Below are 18,131 nucleotides of genomic sequence, written 5' to 3'. Positions count from 1 at the left end.
TCGCTCAACTTATCGACAACATAATCGGCCAACTGAGCGTACTATTCGCAACACCATCACCCATCTTGAGACTCAGCATTCATTATTGGATAATACTCGACCGAATAGACCACGTCCAACACTCAGTGAAGAAAATACATATACAACTATATAAGTCGTAGCTGGGAGTATACACTGACAGTGGAGAGTCGATTCGGCGCCGTTTGCTGCAAGTCGGCCTGACGTATGGAACGACCTGCTGCATTTTATATCCAAATCTTAAATTGCAAGCGTACAAGACACAGCTTGTGCAAGTCGCTCGGCCTTTCCAAGCGATATCGCTTCGCTCTTGAAATATTCCAAGAAGATTCGACATTTTCGAGCCAAATTTTGTTCAGCGATGGGACCCATTTCTGGCTCAATGGGTATGTAAACAAGCAAACTGTTGCATTTGGGACGGAGAGCAAACTGAAGAGATTCAAGAGCTGCCATTTTATCCAGAAACAAACAACGGTTTGGTGTAATTTGTGGGCCGGCGGAATCATCGATCTATATTGCTTCAAAAATGATGCCGGTGTGAACCGATCGTGCCATGATAATCGACTATTTGAAGCTTGAAATTGAAGCTCGTGATCTCAACAAAACCACACATCTCAGCAACCAATGGATTTATTGAGAGAACACTCCGATCATGTTATATCAAACAGTTAGAATTTTTCCTGTAGAGATATGTAAGGTATTATGTCTATGCTAACTACCCGCTTCGATTCAATTCTTAGAGCAAAACATCGCCAGTTACCAGTCGAAAGTTCAAATGAGTCATCGAAAATTGAACTCAACGGATGAACCATCTGAGACGTAACCGCAGCCAACATTTGAAAGAGATAGTCTTCAAAAAATAAATATTAAGGAATATTCTTTCGAGTGATAATAAAAATTTCCAATTAAATTTTAATTTTCTGTGCTTTTTTTTTAAGTAGGGAACCTCGAAATGGATCAACCTTTGTAACTTAATTCGGCTCCTTAAATGGCATTAAGGATTTTCGAAAAAGTTGTTTTCCTAAAACTAGACTGTATGAGAGGTTCTCAAAAGTCGACTGTTTTCCACTTATAAAGATTTCCGGGTACTCGTAATTAAGTGTTAAAAATAAAAGGTTAATGTAATCTAGGAAATTTGTTGAGCGAATATTTGTTCACCTTTTTCTCATTTTTATGCTTCCTTAACGCACTTAATTACCACAAAGCGAAAACAAATAATTATTGAAATAAAATGTAGTAATTTAGCATTTTAACAAATTTACTCCGCATTACCTAAATTACCGCCGAAACTCATTTTTTGTTTTTGTAATTTGGCAGCTTTTAAATTGAAATTTATTAGGCCACTCTTGCGTTACCACATACACTTTGGCGCTTAATTGTGCGGAAAATTTGGCGCGTGTGTGGTTTTTGGGCTGCAGGCTTTTTATGCGTCCCACTGTGGTTTTCTGGTGTTCTTTTTGCATTTTCCATTTTTCAGTTTAAGGTTTTTATAGCTTTTGTTTGCTGACACTTGAAAGCCATTGCCCACTCAACTTGGCATGCGTTCATTAAAGAGGTTGTTATTCCGTAGGTAGAATTTTAAACAAATAATGGGAGATTAAATTTAGATTTATTACTAAATATTTAAAAATATACGCGAAAATATATATCTATTTCTTTGCTGAATAATTAGCAAAGATTTGAATACCAAGGCTGAAACATTCATCTTCGTTAAGGAGACAATAAGGAGTGTTCTTTGTATGGTCATTAACAGCGATAACAATCAAGCAGTTTAAGAACTGGCAGAAAACTACTTAGGCGTAGATCAATTGAAGAATAATTTCCTCATCCTAAAATATGTGTTACCTGTATGGAGAGATTTTGTGTGAAGTTCCTTACAAAGATTCTTCGAAAATTTATTGGTTTTTCAGGCGATGGAATTAACAAAATGTCACTTAATACTTACTAAATTACTCTTCTAGGAGGATTTTTGAAAATTTTCGGAGAGAAAAATTTTATATTTATTAATAAGAAGAAGGAAGAAAGATTGGGTATTTTAAAACTCTCAGATGAAAATATAGTCTTCATAAGAAATAGGTTCATAGAAAAATTGTTATCCATAAATACGTGCTTTATTAATATGAAATCATAAAACGAAAAATTCAGTTGAAAGAAAAATTCAAAAATAATAAACCGCAAAGAAATGCGAAACACTATTCTTCATCTAAGTGATTTTTGTCTGCAGCAATGCTAAACTGGAATTACTAAATGTCCTCGGTGGACTTGAAATAGCAATGCAAGCGCATAACTGTACTTGCAGATGAAGAAGTTATGCACATTAATTATCAGCAACGAAAGTGCACTGGTTAAATATAAAAAAATCTAAGCAAAATATAACAATAGCGTTGTGACAACAACAAAAAGAAATAGAAAATATTCAAAAAAGGAAGAAAACAAGAGAAAACGTTAACTGAGGCTGCAGTGTAGTTCAAATAGCCTTCACAAGTAAACATATTTCCATCCGAAGGCTTGATTTTGTTCGGTCAGCTTGTATGGCAGCTTTATGATATACTATTTCGATCTGAACAATATGTTCGCAAGTTGTTGTAATCCTTTGAATAATATCTTGTACCAACAAATATGTAGCTTTTTGGGAAGAAAACGACGGTATCTCAAAAAGGGATATCTCAAGAATCTCAACTAGTTCGAGTATATATAGGCGGACATAATGGGCCCCAGTTCTTTACGATGATCCTTTATACCATATAAATACTTCATAGGTTCTCCGAAGTTTGCTTCTAGGTATTACAAGCTTTACATACCTCGTTCAGGGTATAACTACACAACAGACGACAGACAGCCAGCAATAGCCACACAAGTACGAAGTATAACATTATAAATAACTGCAACGAATAAACGGTAAAAATAGTAGCGGCAACGAGAGTCAACGGAAATTAAGCAAATAAAATAAAAAGCAGCAAAAACTCAAATAATAAGAGAAAAAGCCAAAAAGTTAAAAAGTAAAAAAAAAGTTAAAAAAAAAACGACATCCAAAAGCAGGTTGAAAAGGCAAAATTACTATGGAAGCGATGTTGATGGGCTTGTCATGACTTGTAGTTTCGCAGTTATACAACGACAGACATGCGGCTACCGAAAATGTTGCACAACAATTGAAGGACGAATGGCAGGCAATATAGGAAGAAGAGACAAAACAAAAACTTAAGGAAATAAGCACGCAGTTGCTGCAAAAAAGTGCTGAAAGGGAGGAAATATAAAAAAAAAACAGATTGCATAGACGCTTGCCGCAAGACAAGTGAAGCAGACAAGCCACAAACAACAGCAAAAAAGAAACAACACTTGCAAGCCAGACTGTCGGCTTGCATGCGGCTCAGCTGCTTCCAGTTGCATTTCGGCCAACGCCAATGAGCGGAGATGAGGAGCTGGCATATAAAAAAAGTGAATAGCAAAATATTCATAACAGACTTAAACGCTGAAAAACAAGCAGCTTAGCGACGAGTTGCTGCATTTATATGCGCTATATACGGCATGTACTACAAGTATGTGCCTTTATACATATATATATTTATATAATATTATATATTAAAGCCGTTTTCATAAACATAAGCTGCTGTAATAACACTGGCAATACTCCGAATCTCACTATCAGCACTGCTGTGGTAAGCATCAGCAATCACACTAGTCGTGGCTCTGCTTGCTGTTGCAGACAATTTTCTTAAATTCCGCAGTGCGCTTGATTGTTGCTTGCCTACTTATTCTTAGCTTTTTAGCTGATAGGATTTGCGCTGTTCCAAGAGTGCTTTTCATGGCATAACTGTGAGATAGTTGCTGTTTTGTCTGGTCATGATTTTCACAGCAAGTTGTTGTTGTTGTGTTTTAAATGACATTATTATAATCATTATTCGATATTGATGGAAATTTACTTTTAACTTAATTTTGATAAGATATTTTACATATTAAGCGGAAGGTTAATTCTTATAAAAAGTATATTGCAGTTATGGGTAGTATTGACCCAATTGTATTAATTTTTGGTATCACAACATACCATCATCAGAGAAAAAATACTCTCTGAATTTCCTTAAGATACCTCACATACTGACTGATATATATAATATAAACTAAAACAGGAATTTAAAAATCCTCATATTGGCATTTTTAGAGATCACGACACGACAAGTATTATTAACAGAAAAAGATGATCTCTCGATTTCATCAAGATACCTCACAGATTGAGCAATATGTATAGTATACTGCCAACCGGGAGCTTTTAGTTGAAAGTCGGTTAGCCGGTGCTATGCCCGTGTTGTGAAAGGAGAACGGTTGGATAAGGTATCCCGATTGGCTTCCAGTAAGAGTTTTGGGACGAGAAAGATACAAAAAATACCCACTGAAAGGCCTATCCATCACACAAGGTTAAAATGCTTAAACCAACCTTAGTCCTGACAACATCAAGACTAACGCTCCAAGTTGCGTTCACGTGTGTGGTAAGACACCCACAACTTCGGCAGTGGCAACGGATTCTGAAGCGCCAACCTCGCTCACAGATGAACGAATAAGTTCGCCAACCTCAATTTAAAGAGCACATGGAAACTCTGCCCGAAAACGGTTACTGGCAACTAGATCCAGCCCTCATGACAGTGGGGCACTCCCTGAAACAGCTGACTTTATCAAAAACTTAAAAATAGTTAAACATTACTCCTCTTGCAAGGGACCGACTGAGCGGCACAGTAATGGACCATCAGTTTCTGACACCGTTAAGAAAAAAAACAGCCGTGATCTAATCGATACTGACAGACCCGCAGGCAGCATGTCGGCGGAGCAACAGCCCCTGTTTGAACCGATAATCGGCGATAGTCTAATGGACTTATTTCGGTCGTCGACATTGAACTGGTTTATGTTCAAAATCGAAAGCGAAGTGTTTCGGTTGGCCACTGACTACTGGATGGAAGACGTTGCAGCCATCCCACAATGGTAGAGGGTTTGCCGGAGCTATGAGTTAAGCCCAAACTATGCCTTGTGCGTGACGAGGTGGCACCTAGACTCTTTAAGACCCACGAAAGATCTGGGTTTTGGACTTAAGGACGAGTTTGTGTGAGACATTCCATCACGACAGCAATTCAGAAGGTGATATATTAGTTATATACATGGTATATATCATGACTCGCACTCACTTGTTATTTTCCAATGTGCAGTTCCAGGTCGATCACCGGCAGATCGCGACAAAAACCTCTTTGAGAGAGTTGCCCCTGGCGGAGTCAATCCTAGAAAGACGGATGGGATGAGGCAAGTGGGGCTGCCATCGGCCATAATGTGCACAGAAAAATATCCAGGAGTTCAGTCGACAAACATGCAGTAGTAGAAATGTGGGGATTTCCACTCAATAAGGAGTCATGTGTAGAAGTTCACGCAAGTGAGGAAAGTTCTCTGATTGCCATTCACTTGGGACCAGCCAGAAACGATTCTTTCACATATGGCTCAAGCAGCTCCCGACTTCCGGTCTTTGACCAAGTATTCTTTGGGTAGCCTAAGAACATCCGTTTGAAGGCGAGCTAAAGTGAGAAAGCGAAACAACCCCCTGCACAGGGTTGTGCGCTGGGTTTGGGACCCGCCAAGTAAAAAAACACCCCCAATAAAAAGAAAAAACAAGCCTCGGATGAGTGACCCCCCTTTTGATGACGACCATGGCAAACGAAATAAGGACTACGCTTTGAGGGCATGCACCTGGAACGTCCAGTCCCTTAATTGGGAAGGAGCCGCTGCCTAGCAGATTGATGTCCTCGTTCAAGTGAAGGCTGACATCACCGCCGTCCAAGAAATGCGATGGACGGGACAAGGACTGAGGCGAGTAGGTCCTTGTGGCATAGCCATATAAAGGAGCGCAACTTGGTGTGGGATTCGTGGTGGGAGAGAGACTCCGTCGTCGAGTACTGTCATTCACTCCGGTAGATGAACGTCTAGCCACAATCCACATCAAAGCGAGGTTCTTCAACATATCGCTGATTTGCGCCCACTCCCCGATGGAAGAGAAGGATGATGTGGCCAAAGATGCCTTTTATGAGTGCTTGGAGCGCACTTATGAGAGATGCCCCCACCACGATGTCAAAATTGTGCTTGGGGACTTTAACACTAGGGTGGACAAAGAAAGTATCTTTGGTGCAACAGTCGGTAAATTCAGCCTCCACGAGGAAACATTCTCCAATGGGTTGAGGCTGACCGACTTCGCCGGGGCCCGAAATATGGTTATCTGTAGTTCTAGATTCCAGCATAAGAAAATTCATCAACCTACCTGGCTGTCTCCGTTCGAAATACACCCAACCAGATCGATCTTATTAATATCATCGGCCTCAAACACCCGCGTCGTTAGTTCTGCTTTCTCCAGACTGGACAAGGAAGCAAGGCAAATGGGTCTGGCAGTGAACGAGGGCACGATGAAGTATCTCCTGTCATCAAACAGTCATTGCGTTCGCGACTAGGCTCTCACGTCACTATTGACAGTCATAACTTTGAAGCTGGAGATAGTTTCGTATATTTAGAAGCCAGCATAAATACCACCAACAATGTCAGCCTGGAAAATAGCTCTTGCCAACAGGTGCTACTTCGGACTGAGTAGGCAAATGAGAAGTAAAGTCCTCTCTCGTCGACCATAAACCAAACTCTACAAGTCGCTCATAATTCCCGTCCTACTATATGGTGCAGAAAGTTGGACGATGACAACAACTGATGAGTCGACGTTGCGAGTTTTCGAAAGAAAAGTTCTGCGAAAGATTTATGGTCCTTTGCGCGTTGACCACGGCGAATATCGCATTCGATGGAACGATGAGCTATACGATATACGAGAGAGATATGTGAGATATACGACGACATTGACATAGTTCAGCGAATTAAAAGGCAGCGGCTGGCTAAATGATGTTGTCCGAATGGAAGTATTCGACGCAGTACCCGGCGGAGGAAGCAGAGGAAGAGGAAGACCTCCACTTCGTTGGAAGGACCAGATGGAAAAGGATCTGGCTTCGATTGGAATCTTAAAAGAAAAAGAAGAAACGACTGCTGCTCGCTGCGCTGTTGTTAACTCGGCTACAATCGCGTAAGCGGTGTCTATGCCAATAAAGAAGAAAAAGAAGAATATGTTAATCGCACAGAATAACTGCCACCGATGCAGTGTGACGTCTTCAAAACTGGTCGACAGACTAATATGTTAAAAGGTTAGTTTGACATTGCCTTAATCCAGGAACCCATCCCCTATGAACGCTATGTTACCGGACTAAGCTCAGTCAAGCCAAACATATTTTATGCCAAAGATAGCTCTAATCCTAGGTCCTCCATAAAATGAAAAAAAAACAATAACATTTTTGTCTTTTAGCAGACATATCGACATTGGACATCACAGTAGTGATGATTAAGATTAGAAAATTTTCAATTTATACTTCAATATTCACCCAGAACTCTAAGGTATGGATCAAAAAGGCCGTCAAGAGTTAATTACATACAAAAGCTAAGTACTTTTCGCATCAATCACTTCAATCAATTCGGTATTGTAACTTTGATTCTATTATATGTACATAAATATTTAATACTAACCCACCAAAAAACTTGTCGTATTAAATAAATTACGAAGAGAATGCGGAGATATGCAGTAATCGAAAGTCATTTGCAGATGAAAGCCAAAATGATTCCAGGAAATGCTCATTCATTTGTAAACGTTTTCAGAAGAGAATTAAGATGTAAAATGGAGCTCGAATAACAACCAAAGGCAACACATTAAAGCAAAGACTTTTTTCAGATCAAAAAGTCAAAGATGGAATATGAAAGAGACGCGACACCCACGCCACATCACACACACACAGACCCCACTCACCCACCCACTCACCTTTCAAGCAATTACAGTAAAATTTTCAACAGAAGACCGACAGCGTTGACATTTCTCAATTTCACTTGCCGGAAAGTGTTTGTGGCAAAACGAGTGTACAACAAAAACCAACAAAAAAAACAGTAACGGTATATGTGTATGAAAAAATAATGGCAATATTTGCGCGGCGTTGAAGCCATCACCGACTGCATTGCGCAACGTAATGCGACACTTGGAATTGTTGTGATATTGCAAGAACAAAAAACCAACGAAAATATAAATGGCGAATAAATATATCGAGTGAATTGGACTGACAGCGTGCCGTAAATGACTCTTCGAGCACGCGAGGGATGTGGCAGAGTGCCGTATAATATTACAGTTACACCTATGATATTTATATATATATATATATATACGTATATGTGTATTTGCGATAGTTGCTGCACAGACACCATTAATATTTTGGCAGTACACAGTTATCAATATTTCACGGCTGTCAATATGATATACAAGCGAACATGTGTGACAGGATATACGGAAATTTGAGATTATTTATGTTGATTACATGGGTGTAAGGAAAATATTATGTCACACCTTTTGCTGGTGAATTGTGTTTCATTACTGGTTTTGTATTCTTGTTGTTGAGCATTTTACCGTTTCTCAATGGAGCACCAGTTGAGTAATTAATTACATTGCGTAATTAATTACATTGAAACATAAATTTTAACACTTAAATATCATAAGTTCAGCATTTTATATGAGAACAGTTACAATTTGTTGCTCATTTATCAAAATTAATTTACATATAATTCATAGTTTGTACTTATTTATTCCTAGTTACTTAATAAGTCATAATTTATATTGCCAATTCTTATTCTCAAAATGTGTTACTACATCATTCATATTTCATTAATTATTATTCATAATTCATAACTCCCTATTCATCATTCATAATTTATAAATTATAATTCATTTATTCAATTAATTAATCATAATTCATATTGCATAAGTCATGATTTGTAATTCATAATTCACATCTCGCAATTGAATTCAAAATTAAGATTAATTAACTAGTTATTTTAACTCGGTTTTCAGGTTAATACAAGACCTTTGGGATTCTGATTTCTGAAAATTTATTTTTCCCCAAATTATGCTATTAAAATATTAATTAATATTAATTAAAAATTAAAATTAAATTAAATTAAAGATTTAAAGATTTAATTTAATTTTAATTCCAATTAAAGATTTAATTAAATTTTATTTCGGTTTTTTAGAAAATTTTAAATTATAATTTTTAATCCAAGACCTTTGGGATTTTGATTTCAGAAAATTTATTTTTGACCCCTAAAACTTTTAAATTATTAAGAATTAAGCGCTTAAAATTTGTTCTTAATTTTTATCTTTACGATATTTGGCATAAAAAATTAAAAATAAATTATCTTCATAACCTAAAAAGACTTAATAATATAATTTATTGTGAAAATTTTCGGGATTATTAATTGGAAATTTTTTAGTTAAGATTATTAGTTTTACAAAGTAAAAAATAATTAATTTTAATGTTTATTCAATTATTTTTTCAATGCATTATTTGCAACTCTACTCGTGAGAAATTGTGGAATACTTTTGTAGAACAAGGATATTTGACTTGTTCTTAAAAATTCAAACTTTTTGAGGCGCATTTCAGTGTTAACAAGTCTTCTGACACCAAAACCTTTTCAATTAATGTCAATGCATATTAGAATTATTTAATAAATTATAATTTAGGGCTAAACTGAGACCCTCAAAGATATACGGCCACAGGAAACACCTCAAATTTATTTAACCAGCAACTTGTCATGAAACGTACCTACAACGTGGTGGCCATTACTGCTTCCACACAAATTGACTTAACCACAAATAAATAAAGAGCATGTACATATTTTTAACTGTGTGTGTGTGTATGTGGCATAGCAGATTGCTAACAATTTATGTTTGTTGTTATATTTAATTGTGGTTTGGCAGGAGCACGACAGCTGTGGTTGAATGAGAGAGGAAATGGTCACTATATACATACATACATATAGGGAACATATACATATATATTAACACCAAAGTATATATTATCATATATCTCTCTTTGTATATATACATATGTATTTAACTTTTATGTTTGCTTGTGCCTTTGATGCATTTAAATAAATTATATATGCTTGTGTCCAAACGTCTGCACATGTTAAATAACGGTTAAATGACGCAAAAAGGTCAAATGTGTTAATTCAGCTGTAAGCTACGACTCAGAGCGCGTTGTTGTCAATGCGTATGTATGCTTTTGATTATAGATGTGACAAAGTATGTGGTTTGGTTGCGTATACGCCCTGCTGGCCAGTGGTTTTGTGCAGCAAGTAACTTGCTGATCTTAGCGTTTGTGGATAAACATGCAGAGTCAGCATTTTAAAAATAAATTTCTCTTCTCTCTTGTCAAGCTGCTTAAAGGCAGCACATTTCTTATACTAGTTTTGGTTTCTTAGCATATACATACATATGTAGGCGTTGGTACACACAAGCGGAGGGGGCATTTTGTTCTATGTCATTTATGGCGATTATTATGGGAGTTGGAAACAACCGTTAGTTGAGCAAAACTTGCAACAAGTTGACAAACAAACAAACAAAATATTTTATGTACTAAAAATAAACAGAAACACAAAAATAGAGATGCCATATTTCCGGAGCAACCATTAGTTGAGCAAAACTATACATAACCTCATAAATACTACTTTAAGGTAATAATATAACTTGCAAAGCAAAATATTCTACATACTACAATACAGAGATGCCAGTTTTTAATAAATCAAAAAAAAAAAAAAAATTAGTAAACCAAAACACAGTTAGAATAATGACAAAATGTAATTGTGAAATGATTGAAGGTAATAATTAAGCGGCTTAATGTTATTTATTTCATAAAATGTATATAATATTTTTAAACAAATCTTGTAAATGTGTGGCCACATGTGTTAAAAAATATATATTAATTTTAACACAAATAAACTTTTTATATTAATAAAATTAGTAATTATAAAAATATGATATGAAATTAAAATTTGAAAGTGTTGCCACATATCTTAAAAAAAAAAAAAAACATTTTAATTCTGGCAATAAAAATATTTTTTCTTGGTAAGAATTTGAACTTTTTGTGTCATGTGAAAGTAAAAAAATTGTGCGCAAAAAATTTTCAGAGGGTTGCCATATATCTTAAAAAAATATCTTAACTTAATATTCGTATTTTAAAAGAATTACCTTTTTTCGTGAAAGTGCTGCCACCTACCGTAAAAAAATCTATTTTATAAAAAAAATTAATTTAACATAAATAAACTTGTTATTTCAATAAAATTAGCAGATGTAAAAATATATATATTTTTTCCGAGAAAATTGTTTTAAAAGTGTTTCCACGTTTTTTTTTTTTAAATACTGTAGGTTTAGTAATACAAATTAAACGTTTAGTTCTTTTAAAATAACAAATATAAAAAACAAAATTTGAAAAGTGTTGCCACTTTCTTAAAAAAAATTTAATTTTACCTTAAATAAAATTTGTTTTTCAATAAAATTAGCAGATGTAAAAATATACTAGTATCTTTTTCCGAAAAAAAAGTTTCCAAAGTGCTGCCACCTATCTTAGAAACCAATTAATGTTTAGTATTTCAAATAAAACGTTTAATTCATTAAAATTGACAAATATAAAAAAATTTATCGAAAAATGTGTAGAAGTGTTGCCACTTATCTAAAAAAAGCCCTTTAATAAAAAAATATATATTTTATTTCGATCAAATATTTTATTTCAACAAAACAATTTAATTTCAACAATAAAAATAAATAAATTTAATTTTAGAAAAATTCTGCAATATTAAAAATTGCATGAACAAAAAATTTAGATTTGACGTCTTTATCAAAAATATTACTTTTACTAATGTATAGTATATTCTCAAATATTTAGCTGAAAACCATTTCAATACTTTATACCAATCTCACGATATTTAATTTAATACTACCTAAAACATAGCTGCTATCTTCTGGTCTTGCCGAATAGAGCAGGTATAGGAAGGGAATTTTTAAAATTTCAGAATTTTCCAATTTTTTTCGAAGTATCAATTTCCAGAATATGTCATACGACTTTTTTCATATTTTTTATCAAAACACCACATGCTTTTGTTATTAAATAAAAAACTCTCACTTTGTTACATTATACCCTAAAGTAACTACTTTGTAATTGGTTCACTGCTCGTGCTATAACTGTTAGAATAATATTATACCGCAAGCCAAACAAATCAAAGAAACAATCTCTACGTCCAATTATGCTGAGCAACGGTGAAAGGCAAATCATAATTTTGATTTGCTACAGTAAATAATTGAAATTTAAGCTACTATGGTAGATAAAAATTGAGATAAGCAATACTCGGTATACACTATCATAACACGTTTTTTCAATTGCTAACTTGTGTATGATAACAAGTGATAAAATGCTAAGTACGTACTTCATATCAGCTGAGTCACACGAAGTATGTCTATTTTTTATTTTTTCAAATCTTTGTTTGCTTTGACAGTATACCGCATATCTTGTAAATTATTTTACTGAAGCATTTTTTATCTAATTGGTTTGCTGTTAAATTTCAATTAGTACATATAATAAATCATATCAAATGACATAGAAACAGAATTCCCGCAATATTTATAGATAAAATAGTTTAAAAAAAGAAATGTCAACAAGCTAAAAAACTGATAGCAGAACAAGTGCCAATGCTAAATAAATGTGAGATACATAACCACTTCAATTTTAATGCATTATTTCCGTCTTAAAAAGGAAATTTTGCTATTGGATGTAAAGGAAGGAAGAGAAGACTAAAGCTTCGCAATGAAGTTTAGGAAATGTTCTTATGCCTACGTACTGCAACAACTATAATGCCTAAATAAGCGATTATAATCACGTTGAACAAATTTAACCGAGTTGAGTGTTCTTTTGGTAATCAGCTAAAGAAGAAAGCTGTTAAACATACACCAAGCTATTTAACATAGACAATAAATCTAAACAAGTGTGTAATTACAGCAAAGGGTCTTTACATTTTATTGTTTCTAAGAAAAGGCGTAACTTAATTAATATCCATTGTTCAAAGATTCCGAACATGCGTTGAAAAGCGATTGTCCTTAAGAGAGGCTCTTTTAGCATTAGCCGTTCATTTGCAGCGTATAAAAAAAATTTTCTAAATGGAGTTCTTCTCCATTACTTTGATAGAAAGAAAACCTTAGCCAAAAGTTATCGCTTTTTGGTGGAAGTTTATGGTGCCAATGTTCTAGCTTAGGCATGTAATTTGCACGTTTTAAAATTGGTGATTTTGGTTTTGAAGATAACGACGTTTTGGGCGACCAAACGGTTAGTAGATGAGAAACTGCAAGCTGGTCGGTATAAACCTGGATTTCTTGTTTGTTTTTGAAGATATTAATTGATGGTAAAACTACGACTAAAAACCAGGTCTACTTGTTACACTTGGCATAAGTAACGGAAGAAATGAAATATTTTTTTTTTTTTTACTGAAGGTTAGGTAAATAAGTAAGAAAGACGAAGAACGTTTTGGACAGCCAAAAAAGTTATAAGATGTGGAAGTGGCAAATTACTGGACGAATATTGCAGCCAAATACAAGAAAAGCGCAGAGAATTTTTGGAAGTTACTCAAGCCCATTTCAAAACTTTTAAAAACAGCCGTATACATTTTAAAAGCAAGAAAGTTGGGCGCCACGGAAGTTAGGTACTATATGAATTGAAGCCAAGCGACGTCGAAAAACAATTTTTTATGTCAGAAATGCTGCTTGAACGCAAAAATGATATGTGAAACCAGGATAACCAAGGCAATAATTTTGCAACTTGACAGCGCTTAGTTTCATATTGAAAATTTGGTTAAAAACTTTTTGGAAAACTGCGGCATTGAAGTTTTGTCTCACCCGCCGTATAGCACAGACTGGGTTTTTTGGGTCATTGCAGAACGCCCTCACTGGAATATAGTTTACACCAAAAGAAGATATCAAAAATTGGCTTGATTTATTCTTCCATGCCAAGTCAGCGCATTTTTTCTCGGACGGAAACCACAAATCGCCAGACAGTTGGGAAAATGCTAGAGCTTTAGATAGACAATACCTTGAATAATTCAAAAAAAAAAAAAATAGCCGCACGAATAAGGTTGTAGTCTAAATTCAATGTTCAAAATTCTATTGAAAATTTACTCACCTTGTTTATAGTGAGCGTTCGGCATCATAACGTCGAGGCACAGAAGTAAATTGATAACAAAGCAAAGAGTGCACTGTCTCAAAAATGAGTTGGAATACTCTTCATAAATAAGTGAAAAAGAGAAGTTTGTATACTTTGTTGCAAAAGATATTGTGTTCGCTCAAATGTACACAAATTAGGTTAGGTTAAGTCGTAGGGTTCATTCAAAATCAACGGATTTCACTTGGATAGATATTTTTCCTTTGTGTTACTCATAAGCTGCTAATCCTGTAACACCAAAACAGCGAAGTGTACACAAAATAGAAATTTAAAAATTTCTTATTTATAAAACTGGCATAATTGCCCTTATGATATTTTCACTTGAAACAAATATTTATTTGAAGAGTCTTTAAAGGACGACACAATAATTATTCACTGTTATAAACGTAAAAATATTTCGGAATATTTGCTTATTATATTCAAGTATATATGTAAATATTCCAATTAAAAGTTAGCGATCTTTCATGGACTTGCACTATTTTAATATTATTTTTTAGACAGTGTTTTGAAATTTCTTCAATTTTTAAAAAAAAATATTTTCTTACTTTACAGAACACAATTTTTAGTTTAGTATTATAATATTTTTGTATTATTAAATAGATTTTTATAATAAGTTTTATTTTCTTTATAACCGCTAAGCGTACGAACAGTTCGCCGCAATTTCCGCGCTCAGACTGCCGACAGAGGATCAGCGTTGCTGCGTTGTTTGGCCATTCAGAAATCTGCTTAGTAATCGGAAGCTAAGGTCGACTAGTACGTAGTAAGATAAGTATGCGCTACACATAGTATGTTTATTGCGATAGTGATAAGGTAAGAAGCTTGCTAAATTATCGCATGCTAATTGCTTTGTTGGACAATCAACAAAATTTGACTACTCAAGAAATTTCAAAATCGGATCCACCGAAGCAATACCCTTCATAAATACAAAAAATGCTGTCACTTTATTCCGATTGTTCAGCTATATGCTATAGAAGTCCGATTATTGGCGGTTTCGACTAATGAGCAGCTTCTTAGTGAATAAAGAATGTGTAGAAAGTTTGACACCAAGAGAAAATATAACAAACATACAAATGGATTTGCCTAATTCGACACGGCTCTTCACGAATCTGATAACAATTTACGTACTATATATAATCTAATAATTATTTATATAAGGGATGCGTGGATACAAATCGTTCAATCTTATTACGAAGATTCACAATCTGTTAAGAATGCGTTTCGCTTGCTTCGCTCAAATTATAGTCAATATAACGGCCTACTGAGCGTATTATTCGAAACGCCATTCATAATTATTGCATAATATTCGACCGAATAGACCTAGCACGCGGTGAAGAAAATATAGCGTAGCTGAGAGTAAAAACGAAGACCGTGGAGAGTCGATTCGGTGCCGTATGCAGTAACTCGGACTGACGTGTGGAACGACTTGGCGCATTTTATCGAGATCTTCAATTGAAAGCGTATAATAATATATATAAAGTTTGTGTAAGAACTGAAACCGGTCGACCTTCCCAATCGACGTCGACTCGCTGAATGGGCTCTTAGAAAGTTCCAAGAAGATCCGACGTTTCTGAGCCAAATTTTGTTCAGCCATAAGGCTATTTCTGGCTTAATGGCAACCTGAAGAGATTCAAAAGCTGGATTTTTCTCCAGTGTGTTGTTTGTAGGTCGGTAGAGTCATTGCTTCATATTCCTCCAAAAATTATGCCGGTGAATACGTAACTGGCAATGGTAACCATCATGATAACCCGCTCTTTAATGTCTGAAATTGCAGATCGATTGGTCACGCATCTGATGATAATTTATGTATATAATCAAAAGATCATTTATGTACCTGTATATACATACTTTATAGGATCTGCGACGAAGTTTCATATCAACAGTATACTCGTATACACCAACCAGGGTATCAAAAAATTAAAATATATAAATTTTATACTTCTTAATCTTACACCATATAAATAGGCATAAATATTTGTTTTTATATATCTTTATTTCACCTCTAAAAATGACTGTCAATAATTGCGAACAACATTATAACTCAAGAACTTGAGCATATCGTCTTATCGTATAGCATAGCGATTATAATAAGAACAAGATATGATTGATTGTTTGTCTGGTATAAACTCTTGATAAGAACTTGACATATAAACAAGAACCAAAGTTAGTTTATGATAATGAAACATAGCTGAAAAGAGACAGTGTAGAACTATGTATATATACATAAGATCCCGCCGTTTCACTAAAAACTTAAAGAGAGACGAAACGAAAAGGCAACTGGTATAAATAGCATAAGCTAGTGTAATCAAGTATCAATCTAACTTAAGTAAAGTAAAATATTTCTTGAAGTATAGCTGAATAGCGTCAGCTAAGAAATATATCTATATAAGTTATCAGCGGTTTACCATAACCTTGGAGAACAACAAAGAAACAGACAATTGGTATAAATTCTTCACATAATAAATATAACTTAGGTAAATCAAAGAATTTACAAACTAAGTCATCCCAAAATAAGATTAATATGTGTAAATAAAACACTGCAGACCATAACACTTTTGGTAAATCGTGGAACGCTTCAAAAACTAGATTCAGCGATGAAAATAAAAGCATTCTGAGGCTTAGTCAGCTCTTCTATGTCAGACCCACTGGAGGCATAGCTAACAGCAAGCTACTTGTGGTTCATAGAAGGTTGAAAGGCTTTGCCAAATCTTAGCAGACTTTTGACTTGGTTGCTTAAAAAAAGACACTGAATGCAATATCTGTAATTAATGAAGTCCAAGACAATTTCTGTTCGGTTAGAAGAAAATTATTGTCTGTTTTTCACAAACATTTGTTCAAGAATATTCTGAGCCCAAATAAAAAATTCCAAAATAGGATAAGTGTGTGAAAATCAAATTTTTCCGACTTTCAAAACATCTTTTTAACTCAGTTAAATCCTCAAAAACGTAAAATAAGTGTGAAAAGAAATCTCTTTGGAACTTCGAAGACTCCTTTATACAAAAACCAATATGTAGAATGTGTTAAAACATGACAGATGAGAGTCGCAGAAGATTGAAAGGCGCCGCAAGGTTGTATCAGCTTGCGGGGTCAGCTAGTAATAAATAAGCCGAAATTAATTGAAAATCAAATGCCACCCAACAAATTAGTAACCTACCTACCAACTAACGTAAGACCCAACAATCTTGATTAAAACGGGTAGCCGAATGTGTTAAGTCAAATGTAAGCTACGACTCAGAGCGCGCTATTGTCAATGTATGTGTGTATTTCGTAATTTCTAGAAGTTTGGTTACGTATACGCCACGGCTGCATGTGAGGAGGAAAACAACTTGCTCTTATTAGTGAATGGGAGTAAAGAAACAGAGTCATCGATTTGAAAAATGCATTTATTTTCTATAAAGTAAAAATGATTAGCTTAGATATACTATTTTAGGTTTCGTAGCATACATTTAGGTGCTGTATTTGGCTAAAGCCAAAAGCCTGAGTTGGTGTTGTGAGTGAAAGTGTTGAGTAATTATATTAATTTATATCCATTAACTTTGCTTTATTTACATTTAATGTCGTGCTTAATTCAGGTCACTAAAGAAATTGATTGTGATCACACAATTTGTGACAGCCGGAAAATGACTGACAACTGATTGGGTGCAAGGTTTATTACATTGTATTAACATATGGTATATTTAGAAAGCTATTAGTGAACAAATTACAATAGATATATGTAAAAATTACTTAAAGGCATAAAATTTCTTTAATAGCTGCAAAGAAATTAGTTTTATGTTGCATATGCTTCATTAAACTAAAAGTAATGAATTTGGTGGAAATAATTAATTCCATTTAATAAAAAGAATGTTCTTTGATATTTCCTGCAATCTTAAACAAACCATTTAAATTTACTATGCAACCAAAACCTACATTAGTTTTAATATTAAATATTAATTAATATATAAATTACATAAATGCATATATTGTTGCCTACATTTAGGCAGAACC

The 18,131-nt window shown here is 34.4% G+C and overlaps 1 protein-coding gene across 8 annotated transcripts in view; it reads right to left on the bottom strand.

Moving 5' to 3' along the window:
* Positions 1-18,131, bottom strand: part of LOC105221840 (beta-1,4-glucuronyltransferase 1) — a 289,787-nt gene that overhangs the window by 50,940 nt on the left and 220,716 nt on the right. Inside the window, exon 1 of one of the 8 annotated variants that reach the window (XM_049451411.1) lies at positions 14,109-15,225. The exons of 6 other annotated variants lie outside the window; for them this stretch is intronic. The gene's annotated coding sequence lies outside the window, so the exon portion shown is untranslated. Of the gene's footprint in view, positions 1-14,108; positions 15,226-18,131 lie in introns of those variants that run through there. One more of the 8 variants, XM_049451456.1, reaches the window with a different exon arrangement.

The sequence above is a fragment of the Bactrocera dorsalis genome, chromosome 1 (genome assembly GCF_023373825.1).
Source record: "Bactrocera dorsalis isolate Fly_Bdor chromosome 1, ASM2337382v1, whole genome shotgun sequence".
In the NCBI taxonomy this organism is placed as follows: Eukaryota; Metazoa; Arthropoda; class Insecta; order Diptera; family Tephritidae; genus Bactrocera; species Bactrocera dorsalis.
Note: the sequence above shows the minus strand (reverse complement) of the source record. Positions and strands in the feature narration are given on the sequence as shown.